The following is a 9,604-nucleotide window of genomic DNA, read 5'->3' as shown; positions in this document are numbered from 1 at the left end:
AGCTATTTTCATCATAAAGACTTTTACGAATGCATTTGTGTTATTAATAAAATGATTAATGAAGATGAGAACAATAAAGATGATTCACAGCGACAAACAGAAATAAAACACTCCAACATTTAGAGGAATTATAGAAGTTTATTAATTGTGTAACAGTTTCAAATATCAGTCACAGCTGAGCTTCATCAACTGAGCTCATTGATCATCTGACTGGAAGATAAAAGATAAGGAGTCCGATCTGCTCCTGACTGCCATAAAACAAAGTCTGAACAAATAGACTCAAAAAGGAAAATGAAAACTACATAGAAACGTCAAATAAAGATTATGAAATGAAAAAGATACTGAAATACAAGAATGTTGAACTAAAAAAACATTAACAACAAGAGAACCTGAATAAAACCACATGAGAATACATCTGTGATTCTAAACTCAAGGCTCACTTTCTGTCTTTGAGGAGCTTTTGACTATCACGTGGCCTTCTTCAGGTGTCACCACAGGACGCTAATCCAGAGATCACATGATAACAGGTGGTTGAGACCAAGGATGAAATAAAACGACTACAAAGAGACTAAATAAAACTACAAAGAGACCCACAAAACTTCTCATAAAAACAGCACTAGCTTGGGGACGATGTGTGAGTGCGTTGGTGGAGTTTAAAGTTGCTACTTCGAGAAAAGCTTTTCCCACATTGTTCGCACCAGTACGGTTTCTCTCCAGTGTGAACACGTAGGTGTACAGTGAAGTTACTTTGCGAAGCAAAACTTTTGCCACATTGTCCACACAGGTATGGTCTCTCCCCGGTGTGGACACGTTTGTGTTTTATCAGGTTCGCTATGTATGCAAAAGATTGCCCACAATGATCACAGCGGTATGGTTTCTCTCCAGTGTGACAACGCAGGTGGATTTTTAACTGAGAGGAGTTTGAGAATGATTTTTCACATTGGTCAAAGCTGTGCGGTTTCTCTCCTGTGTGAATTAGTTGATGGTACTTAAACTGCTGTGATCGTGCAAAAGCTTTCCCACATTAGTCACAGCTGTACGGTTTCTCCCCTGTGTGAATGCATTGATGTTTTGTTAGCTTCTGCTTACAGGTGTAAGCTTTCCCACACTGGTCACAGCTGTATGGTTTCTCTCCAGTGTGACTGCGTTGATGGACTGTTAGCTTACTCTTATGTGGGAACACTTTCCCACATTGGTCACAGTCGTGCGTTTTGGGCTCAGTGTGACTGCGTTGATGGGCTTCTAGCTTGGTCATCCACAGGAAAGCTTTCCCACATTGGTCACAGATGTGAGTTTTCCGTAGAACTTCAATCTCTTCAAATCCAGAAGTTGTGAAGGATCCGCCCCGTTTCTATATCAGACAGACAGACATAAGACCAGTGGGCATTTAAACACTTACTTGTACAGTCATTTACATGATAAAAACAGATACCGTAAAAGTCGGGTTACAAGCCGCCTACCCCCGGTCAGTGTCCCGCTGTAGCAAGCTAGGCGCTGCTAGCTCCCCTCTCCTGCTGCTACTGGCCGCTACTGCTGCTACTGGCCACGTCTCGAACCGGGGGCTGGTTGTGGTTGTCGGGGAGCAAGCAGAGAGCTAGCGGAAAGCTAGCGGAAGTTATCGGGGAACTAGCATGAGCGCCAGCTAGCTACAGCGGGAAGCAAACGGGGACACTGACCGAAGGTAGTAGCGGTGTGTAACCCGACTTTTACGGTACTCTTCTGATCGGAACACACTTAGTCCATACGATCAAATCACGATGACATCAGCGTTCATTTGTATCCACCAGGTCCTGAACACTGACCTGAACGCCGCGGCTGTCAGAGGACAGTCCTGCTGCCGGTCCTCTGTTGGTGCTCCGGTGGTCCGCGCTCCTCTGCTCCTCTTCCACCACGCTCTCGTCCTGCTCCTCCTCCACCACGCTTTCATCGCACTCCTGATTTCTGTTTAAGAAAATGGGTTCAGTGAAAACTTTGTCAGTTTGTTACAGAAAATGAGCTAGCTAAGTAGTCCTCCCTGGAAATGGACAAGCTGGCTAGCTAGTCCCCTGGAGATTGACAGGCTAGCTAGTCCCCTGGAGATGGACAAGCTAGCTAGCTAGTCCCATAGAGATGGACTAGCTAGCTAGCTAGTCCCCTGGAGATGGACAAGCTGGCTAGCTAGTCCCCTGGAGATGGACAAGCTAGCTAGCTAGCTAAGTAGTCTTCTCTGGAGATGAACAAGCTAGTCAGCTAACACTCTCTAAGGCATAGGTGTCCAGCTCAAATCCGGCCTGCCATGTCATTTTATGTGGCCCACGACAGCTTAAAAGGTATGATCGTCTGCAAATGAAAGTCTATGCTGCTTTACAGTGTACAGTGACCATAGACTACATCTCCTACGATGCATGTTGATTTTGTGACCTGTGAATGAACGACATCATACCGCGAGAAAGCAATGTTTTCACATCAGCGTTTAACTAAAGACAAGTGAGTAAATTGAAAAACATCGACAAATAATCCCAAAATGTCCAAGAAGAGAAAGATTGATGCAGAGGGAAGAACATTTAAAGAAGATGGGAAAGCAAATACACATTTGTGCTTCAAGGAGAGAAACCGGTAAGTGAGGCAGTGTCGGTGAGGAAGGAATATAATTCACGTCAGCGTATTGACACCAAACACGGAGCCAAGCACGCTACATTTAGCCGCCTAGAAAAACAATAGCCCAAGGTGAGCCCCAGACCACACCTGCAAAACATACCTCATACAGGTATGTGAGCAGGTGAGCCCCAGACCACCTATAGGTATGTGAGCAGGTGAGTACGGGACATCTTAGGATACACTGAGCTCCTCCTCTCCTCTTCTTTCTCTCCTTCTGGATAAATGATTGTCTCTTCAATGCACATTACTAACTCTACTTTCTTTTTCCATGGATTCGTGGCTGACTGGAACCAGGGGGAGGACCCCTGCTGATGCAACCATGGCCTTGCTAATGCAACTGGCCTGGAGCCGGTCCTGCCTACTGCCATGGCCCTGCTGATGGAACCGGCCTGAAACCATGCCTGCCAGCTGCCATGGCCCTGCTTTCTCCTCCCACTGCCCCTGGGATGCCCCTCCTCTCTACCTGATTCTGCTTAATGGGTCGTGGCTATCTGGATCATGGACCATGTCTACTACTCATTATAGGAATATTTTTTGTCATATTCATTGAATGTGCTGTAACTCCGTTACGTTATTCATTCTGGTCACATGACATCTATTGCTTCTGTCCATCTGGGGAGAGGGATCCTCCTCTGTTGCTCTCCCTCAGGTTTCTTCCCCTGTTTTCCCTGTGAAAGGGTTTTTACTATCTTTATTGGGGGAGTTTTTCCTGATCCGATGTGAGGTCCCGGGACAGGATGTCATGTTACAGATTGTAAAGCCCTCCGAGGCAAACTTGTATTTGTGATGTTGGGCTATACAAAATAAACTGAATTGAGCCCCAGACCACATACAGGTATGTGAGCAGGTGAGCCCCAGACCACATACAGGTATGTGAGCAGGTGAGCCCCAGACCACCTATGCTCACATACAGATATTTGAGCAGGTGAGCCCCACACCACATACAGGTATGTGAGCAGGTGAGCCCCAGACCACATACAGGTATGTGAGCAGGTGAGCCCCACACCACATACAGGTATGTGAGCCCCAGACCACCTATAGGTATGTGAGCAGGTGAGCCCCAGACCACATACAGGTATGTGAGCCCCAGACCACCTATAGGTATGTGAGCAGGTGAGCCCCAGACCACATACAGGTATGTGAGCAGGTGAGCCCTAGACCACATACAGGTATGTGAGCCCCAGACCACCTATAGGTATGTGAGCAGGTGAGCCCCAGACCACCTATAGGTATGTGAGCAGGTGAGCCCCAGACCACATACAGGTATTTGAGCAGGTGAGCCCCAGACCACCTATAGGTATGTGAGCAGGTGAGCCCCAGACCACATACAGGTATTTGAGCAGGTGAGCCCCAGACCACATACAGGTATGTGAGCCCCAGACCACATACAGGTTCCCCCCTTAATATAATGGTAGGGGAAACACGTAATAATTATAACTCGTGCTGTAGGGTCCTGGTCCTGTTCTCTGGAGTCCAGCAGCTCTGTAACTCGTGCTGTAGGGTCCTGGTCCTGCTCTCTGGAGTCCAGCAGCTCTGTAACTCGTGCTGTAGGGTCCTGGTCCTGGTCTCTGGAGTCCAGCAGCTCTATAACTCGTGCTGTAGGGTCCTGGTCTCTGGAGTCCAGCAGCTCTATAACTCGTGCTGTATGGTCCTGGTCTCTGGAGTCCAGCAGCTCTGTAACTCGTGCTGTATGGTCCTGGTCTCTGGAGTCCAGCAGCTCTGTAACTCGTGCTGTATGGTCCTGGTCTCTGGAGTCCAGCAGCTCTATAACTCGTGCTGTATGGTCCTGGTCTCTGGAGTCCAGCAGCTCTGTAACTCGTGCTGTAGGGTCCTGGTCCTGGTCTCTGGAGTCCAGCAGCTCTGTAACTCATGCTGTATGGTCCTGGTCTCTGTAGTCCAGCAGCTCTGTAACTCGTGCTGTATGGTCCTGGTCTCTGGAGTCCAGCAGCTCTATAACTCGTGCTGTACGGTCCTGGTCCTGGTCTCTGGAGTCCAGCAGCTCTATAACTCGTGCTGTATGGTCCTGGTCTCTGGAGTCCAGCAGCTCTGTAACTCGTGCTGTACGGTCCTGGTCCTGGTCTCTGGAGTCCAGCAGCTCTGTAACTCGTGCTGTATGGTCCTGGTCTCTGGAGTCCAGCAGCTCTGTAACTCGTGCTGTATGGTCCTGGTCTCTGGAGTCCAGCAGCTCTGTAACTCGTGCTGTAGGGTCCTGGTCCTGGTCTCTGGAGTCCAGCAGCTCTGTAACTCGTGCTGTACGGTCCTGGTCTCTGGAGTCCAGCAGCTCTGTAACTCGTGCTGTACGGTCCTGGTCTCTGGAGTCCAGCAGCTCTGTAACTCGTGCTGTATGGTCCTGGTCTCTGGAGTCCAGCAGCTCTGTAACTCGTGCTGTATGGTCCTGGTCTCTGGAGTCCAGCAGCTCTGTAACTCGTGCTGTATGGTCCTGGTCTCTGGAGTCCAGCAGCTCTATAACTCGTGCTGTACGGTCCTGGTCCTGGTCTCTGGAGTCCAGCAGCTCTGTAACTCGTGCTGTACGGTCCTGGTCCTGGTCTCTGGAGTCCAGCAGCTCTATAACTCGTGCTGTACGGTCCTGGTCCTGGTCTCTGGAGTCCAGCAGCTCTATAACTCGTGCTGTACGGTCCTGGTCCTGGTCTCTGGAGTCCAGCAGCTCTGTAACTCGTGCTGTACGGTCCTGGTCTCTGGAGTCCAGCAGCTCTGTAACTCGTGCTGTAGGGTCCTGGTCTCTGGAGTCCAGCAGCTCTGTAACTCGTGCTGTATGGTCCTGGTCTCTGGAGTCCAGCAGCTCTATAACTCGTGCTGTAGGGTCCTGGTCCTGGTCTCTGGAGTCCAGCAGCTCTATAACTCGTGCTGTATGGTCCTGGTCTCTGGAGTCCAGCAGCTCTGTAACTCGTGCTGTATGGTCCTGGTCTCTGGAGTCCAGCAGCTCTGTAACTCGTGCTGTATGGTCCTGGTCTCTGGAGTCCAGCAGCTCTATAACTCGTGCTGTAGGGTCCTGGTCCTGGTTTCTGGAGTCCAGCAGCTCTGTAACTCGTGCTGTAGGGTCCTGGTCTCTGGAGTCCAGCAGCTCTATAACTCGTGCTGTATGGTCCTGGTCTCTGGAGTCCAGCAGCTCTATAACTCGTGCTGTAGGGTCCTGGTCTCTGGAGTCCAGCAGCTCTATAACTCGTGCTGTATGGTCCTGGTCTCTGGAGTCCAGCAGCTCTGTAACTCGTGCTGTATGGTCCTGGTCTCTGGAGTCCAGCAGCTCTATAACTCGTGCTGTAGGGTCCTGGTCTCTGGAGTCCAGCAGCTCTATAACTCGTGCTGTATGGTCCTGGTCTCTGGAGTCCAGCAGCTCTGTAACTCGTGCTGTATGGTCCTGGTCTCTGGAGTCCAGCAGCTCTGTAACTCGTGCTGTATGGTCCTGGTCTCTGGAGTCCAGCAGCTCTATAACTCGTGCTGTAGGGTCCTGGTCCTGGTCTCTGGAGTCCAGCAGCTCTATAACTCGTGCTGTATGGTCCTGGTCTCTGGAGTCCAGCAGCTCTGTAACTCGTGCTGTATGGTCCTGGTCTCTGGAGTCCAGCAGCTCTGTAACTCGTGCTGTATGGTCCTGGTCTCTGGAGTCCAGCAGCTCTATAACTCGTGCTGTATGGTCCTGGTCTCTGGAGTCCAGCAGCTCTGTAACTCGTGCTGTAGGGTCCTGGTCCTGGTCTCTGGAGTCCAGCAGCTCTGTAACTCGTGCTGTATGGTCCTGGTCTCTGTAGTCCAGCAGCTCTGTAACTCGTGCTGTATGGTCCTGGTCTCTGGAGTCCAGCAGCTCTATAACTCGTGCTGTACGGTCCTGGTCCTGGTCTCTGGAGTCCAGCAGCTCTATAACTTGTGCTGTATGGTCCTGGTCTCTGGAGTCCAGCAGCTCTGTAACTCGTGCTGTACGGTCCTGGTCCTGGTCTCTGGAGTCCAGCAGCTCTGTAACTCGTGCTGTATGGTCCTGGTCTCTGGAGTCCAGCAGCTCTGTAACTCGTGCTGTATGGTCCTGGTCTCTGGAGTCCAGCAGCTCTATAACTCGTGCTGTATGGTCCTGGTCTCTGGAGTCCAGCAGCTCTGTAACTCGTGCTGTATGGTCCTGGTCTCTGGAGTCCAGCAGCTCTGTAACTCGTGCTGTATGGTCCTGGTCTCTGGAGTCCAGCAGCTCTATAACTCGTGCTGTACGGTCCTGGTCTCTGGAGTCCAGCAGCTCTGTAACTCGTGCTGTACGGTCCTGGTCCTGGTCTCTGGAGTCCAGCAGCTCTGTAACTCGTGCTGTATGGTCCTGGTCTCTGGAGTCCAGCAGCTCTGTAACTCGTGCTGTATGGTCCTGGTCTCTGGAGTCCAGCAGCTCTATAACTCGTGCTGTATGGTCCTGGTCTCTGGAGTCCAGCAGCTCTGTAACTCGTGCTGTATGGTCCTGGTCTCTGGAGTCCAGCAGCTCTGTAACTCGTGCTGTATGGTCCTGGTCTCTGGAGTCCAGCAGCTCTATAACTCGTGCTGTACGGTCCTGGTCTCTGGAGTCCAGCAGCTCTGTAACTCGTGCTGTACGGTCCTGGTCCTGGTCTCTGGAGTCCAGCAGCTCTATAACTCGTGCTGTAGGGTCCTGGTCTCTGGAGTCCAGCAGCTCTATAACTCGTGCTGTAGGGTCCTGGTCCTGGTCTCTGGAGTCCAGCAGCTCTATAACTCGTGCTGTACGGTCCTGGTCTCTGGAGTCCAGCAGCTCTGTAACTCGTGCTCTACGGTCCTGGTCTCTGGAGTCCAGCAGCTCTGTAACTCGTGCTGTAGGGTCCTGGTCCTGGTCTCTGGAGTCCAGCAGCTCTGTAACTCGTGCTGTAGGGTCCTGGTCCTGGTCTCTGGAGTCCAGCAGCTCTGTAACTCGTGCTGTACGGTCCTGGTCCTGGTCTCTGGAGTCCAGCAGCTCTGTAACTCGTGCTGTAGGGTCCTGGTCTCTGGAGTCCAGCAGCTCTGTAACTCGTGCTGTAGGGTCCTGGTCTCTGGAGACCTCGTGCCTGGACCACGCTGTATTTCCGCATTCAGGTCTCGCGTGGCCTTCGTGTTCTCGCGGTGTCCTCCCTCTGAACAGACCCGTCGCTAAGCCCCGCCCCCTCGCCGACTGGTTTCGCGGGTAAAGTGAAACAAGATGGCGGCTTGAGTGAGGAGAGACCAAGATGGAGGTCTTGAAGCTCTGCAGTGGTTCTGTGGGTCCAACAGGCTCCATGTTGGATCTCTTCCACACGTTACGCTGCTAGAGAAACTAAAGTAGCTATCAGAGGAGATGAAGACATATGAAGTCATGAAGAAAGAGAGAATATGATGAATCCAGATGTTTTGTGATGTAATCAAGTTATTAGTTATTATTATTATTACAGTTATTGTTATTTGTTACATGTTGTGTCAAAGGGAGAGATGAAGAAGGAACAGAGGAGGAGGAGAGGCGGCAGCCTTCATCCTCCTCCTCTTCATCCTCCTTTTTCTCCTCCTCTTACACTTTACTTTGTGTAAATGTTTATATATATAAATATATATTTATATATAAAGATAACTATTTATAGTATATATATATTTTTTTATATATAAAAAATAATATATATGTATATAAATATATATAAATAATAATATTATATAAATATATATTTATCTTAAAAAGATATATGTTATATTTATAATAATATAGTATTAATATATATATACATATATATATATATATATATATATATATATATATATATATATATATATGTATATATATAAATATATTACTTTAAATAAAATCAGCACTGGACATCCTGATTCACCCTCCAGACCAGTTGGTGGCGGTAATGCACCAATGAGTTTTCTGCCAACAATAAAGCTCCAGAAGAAGACGTGAACACGTGACGTCTGCTAGCTTTACCCAGGACCACGAGACCAGAGTCTGACCGGTTCAGACCGGTTCCTCCAATCAGAGACGTTGTTGTTGTTTACGTCAGCGGACTGGCTGATTCATTATCGATACTTTATTGATCATTTTTTGATTATTGATACTTTATTGATCATTTATTGATTATTGATACTTTATTGATTAATTATCGATACTTTACTGATTCATTATCGATACTTTATTGATTCATTATCAATACTTTATTGATTCATTATCGATACTTTATTGATCATTTATTGATTATTGATACTTTATTGATCATTTATTGATTATTGATACTTTATTGATTAATTATCGATACTTTACTGATTCATTATCGATACTTTATTGATTCATTATCGATACTTTATTGATACTTTATTGATACTTTATTGATTCATTATTGTTACCTTATTGATTCATTATCAATACTTTATTGATACTTTATTGATTTTTGATACTTTATTGATTCATTATTGTTACCTTATTGATACTTCATTGATACTTTATTGATTATTGACACTTTTATTGATTCATTATTGCTACCTTATTGATACTTCATTGATACTTTATTGATTATTGACACGTTATTGATACTTTATTGATTATTGATACTTTATTGTGAGTTTGAGTTTGTTCTCATGGTTGAAAGCACTTATTGAAAGTCACTTTGGATAAAAACGTAATGTAATGTACTTTATTGATTTTTTCTCGATGCCTTATTGATTCTTTATTGATACTTTATTCATACTTGATTGATTCTGTATTGTTACTTTATTAATTCTTTATTGATTCTGTATTGTTTCTTTATTGATTCTTTATTGTTACTTTATTGACACTTTATTGTTACTTTATGGATTCTTTATTGTTACTTTATGGATACTTTATTAATTCTTTATTGATTATTTATTGATTCTTTATTGTTACTGTTGCACCCTTAAAACAAACTGTACTGAAACACGTCCTTCTTTGGTTTTGTACCTTTTATTAAAACAAATCCCAGGTTAAACACAAGCACACGTTTTGGTCTTCATATGAAATAAC

Source organism: Taurulus bubalis (genome assembly GCF_910589615.1).
Source record: "Taurulus bubalis genome assembly, chromosome: 3".
In the NCBI taxonomy this organism is placed as follows: Eukaryota; Metazoa; Chordata; class Actinopteri; order Perciformes; family Cottidae; genus Taurulus; species Taurulus bubalis.
This window is presented reverse-complemented; position numbering follows the sequence as displayed.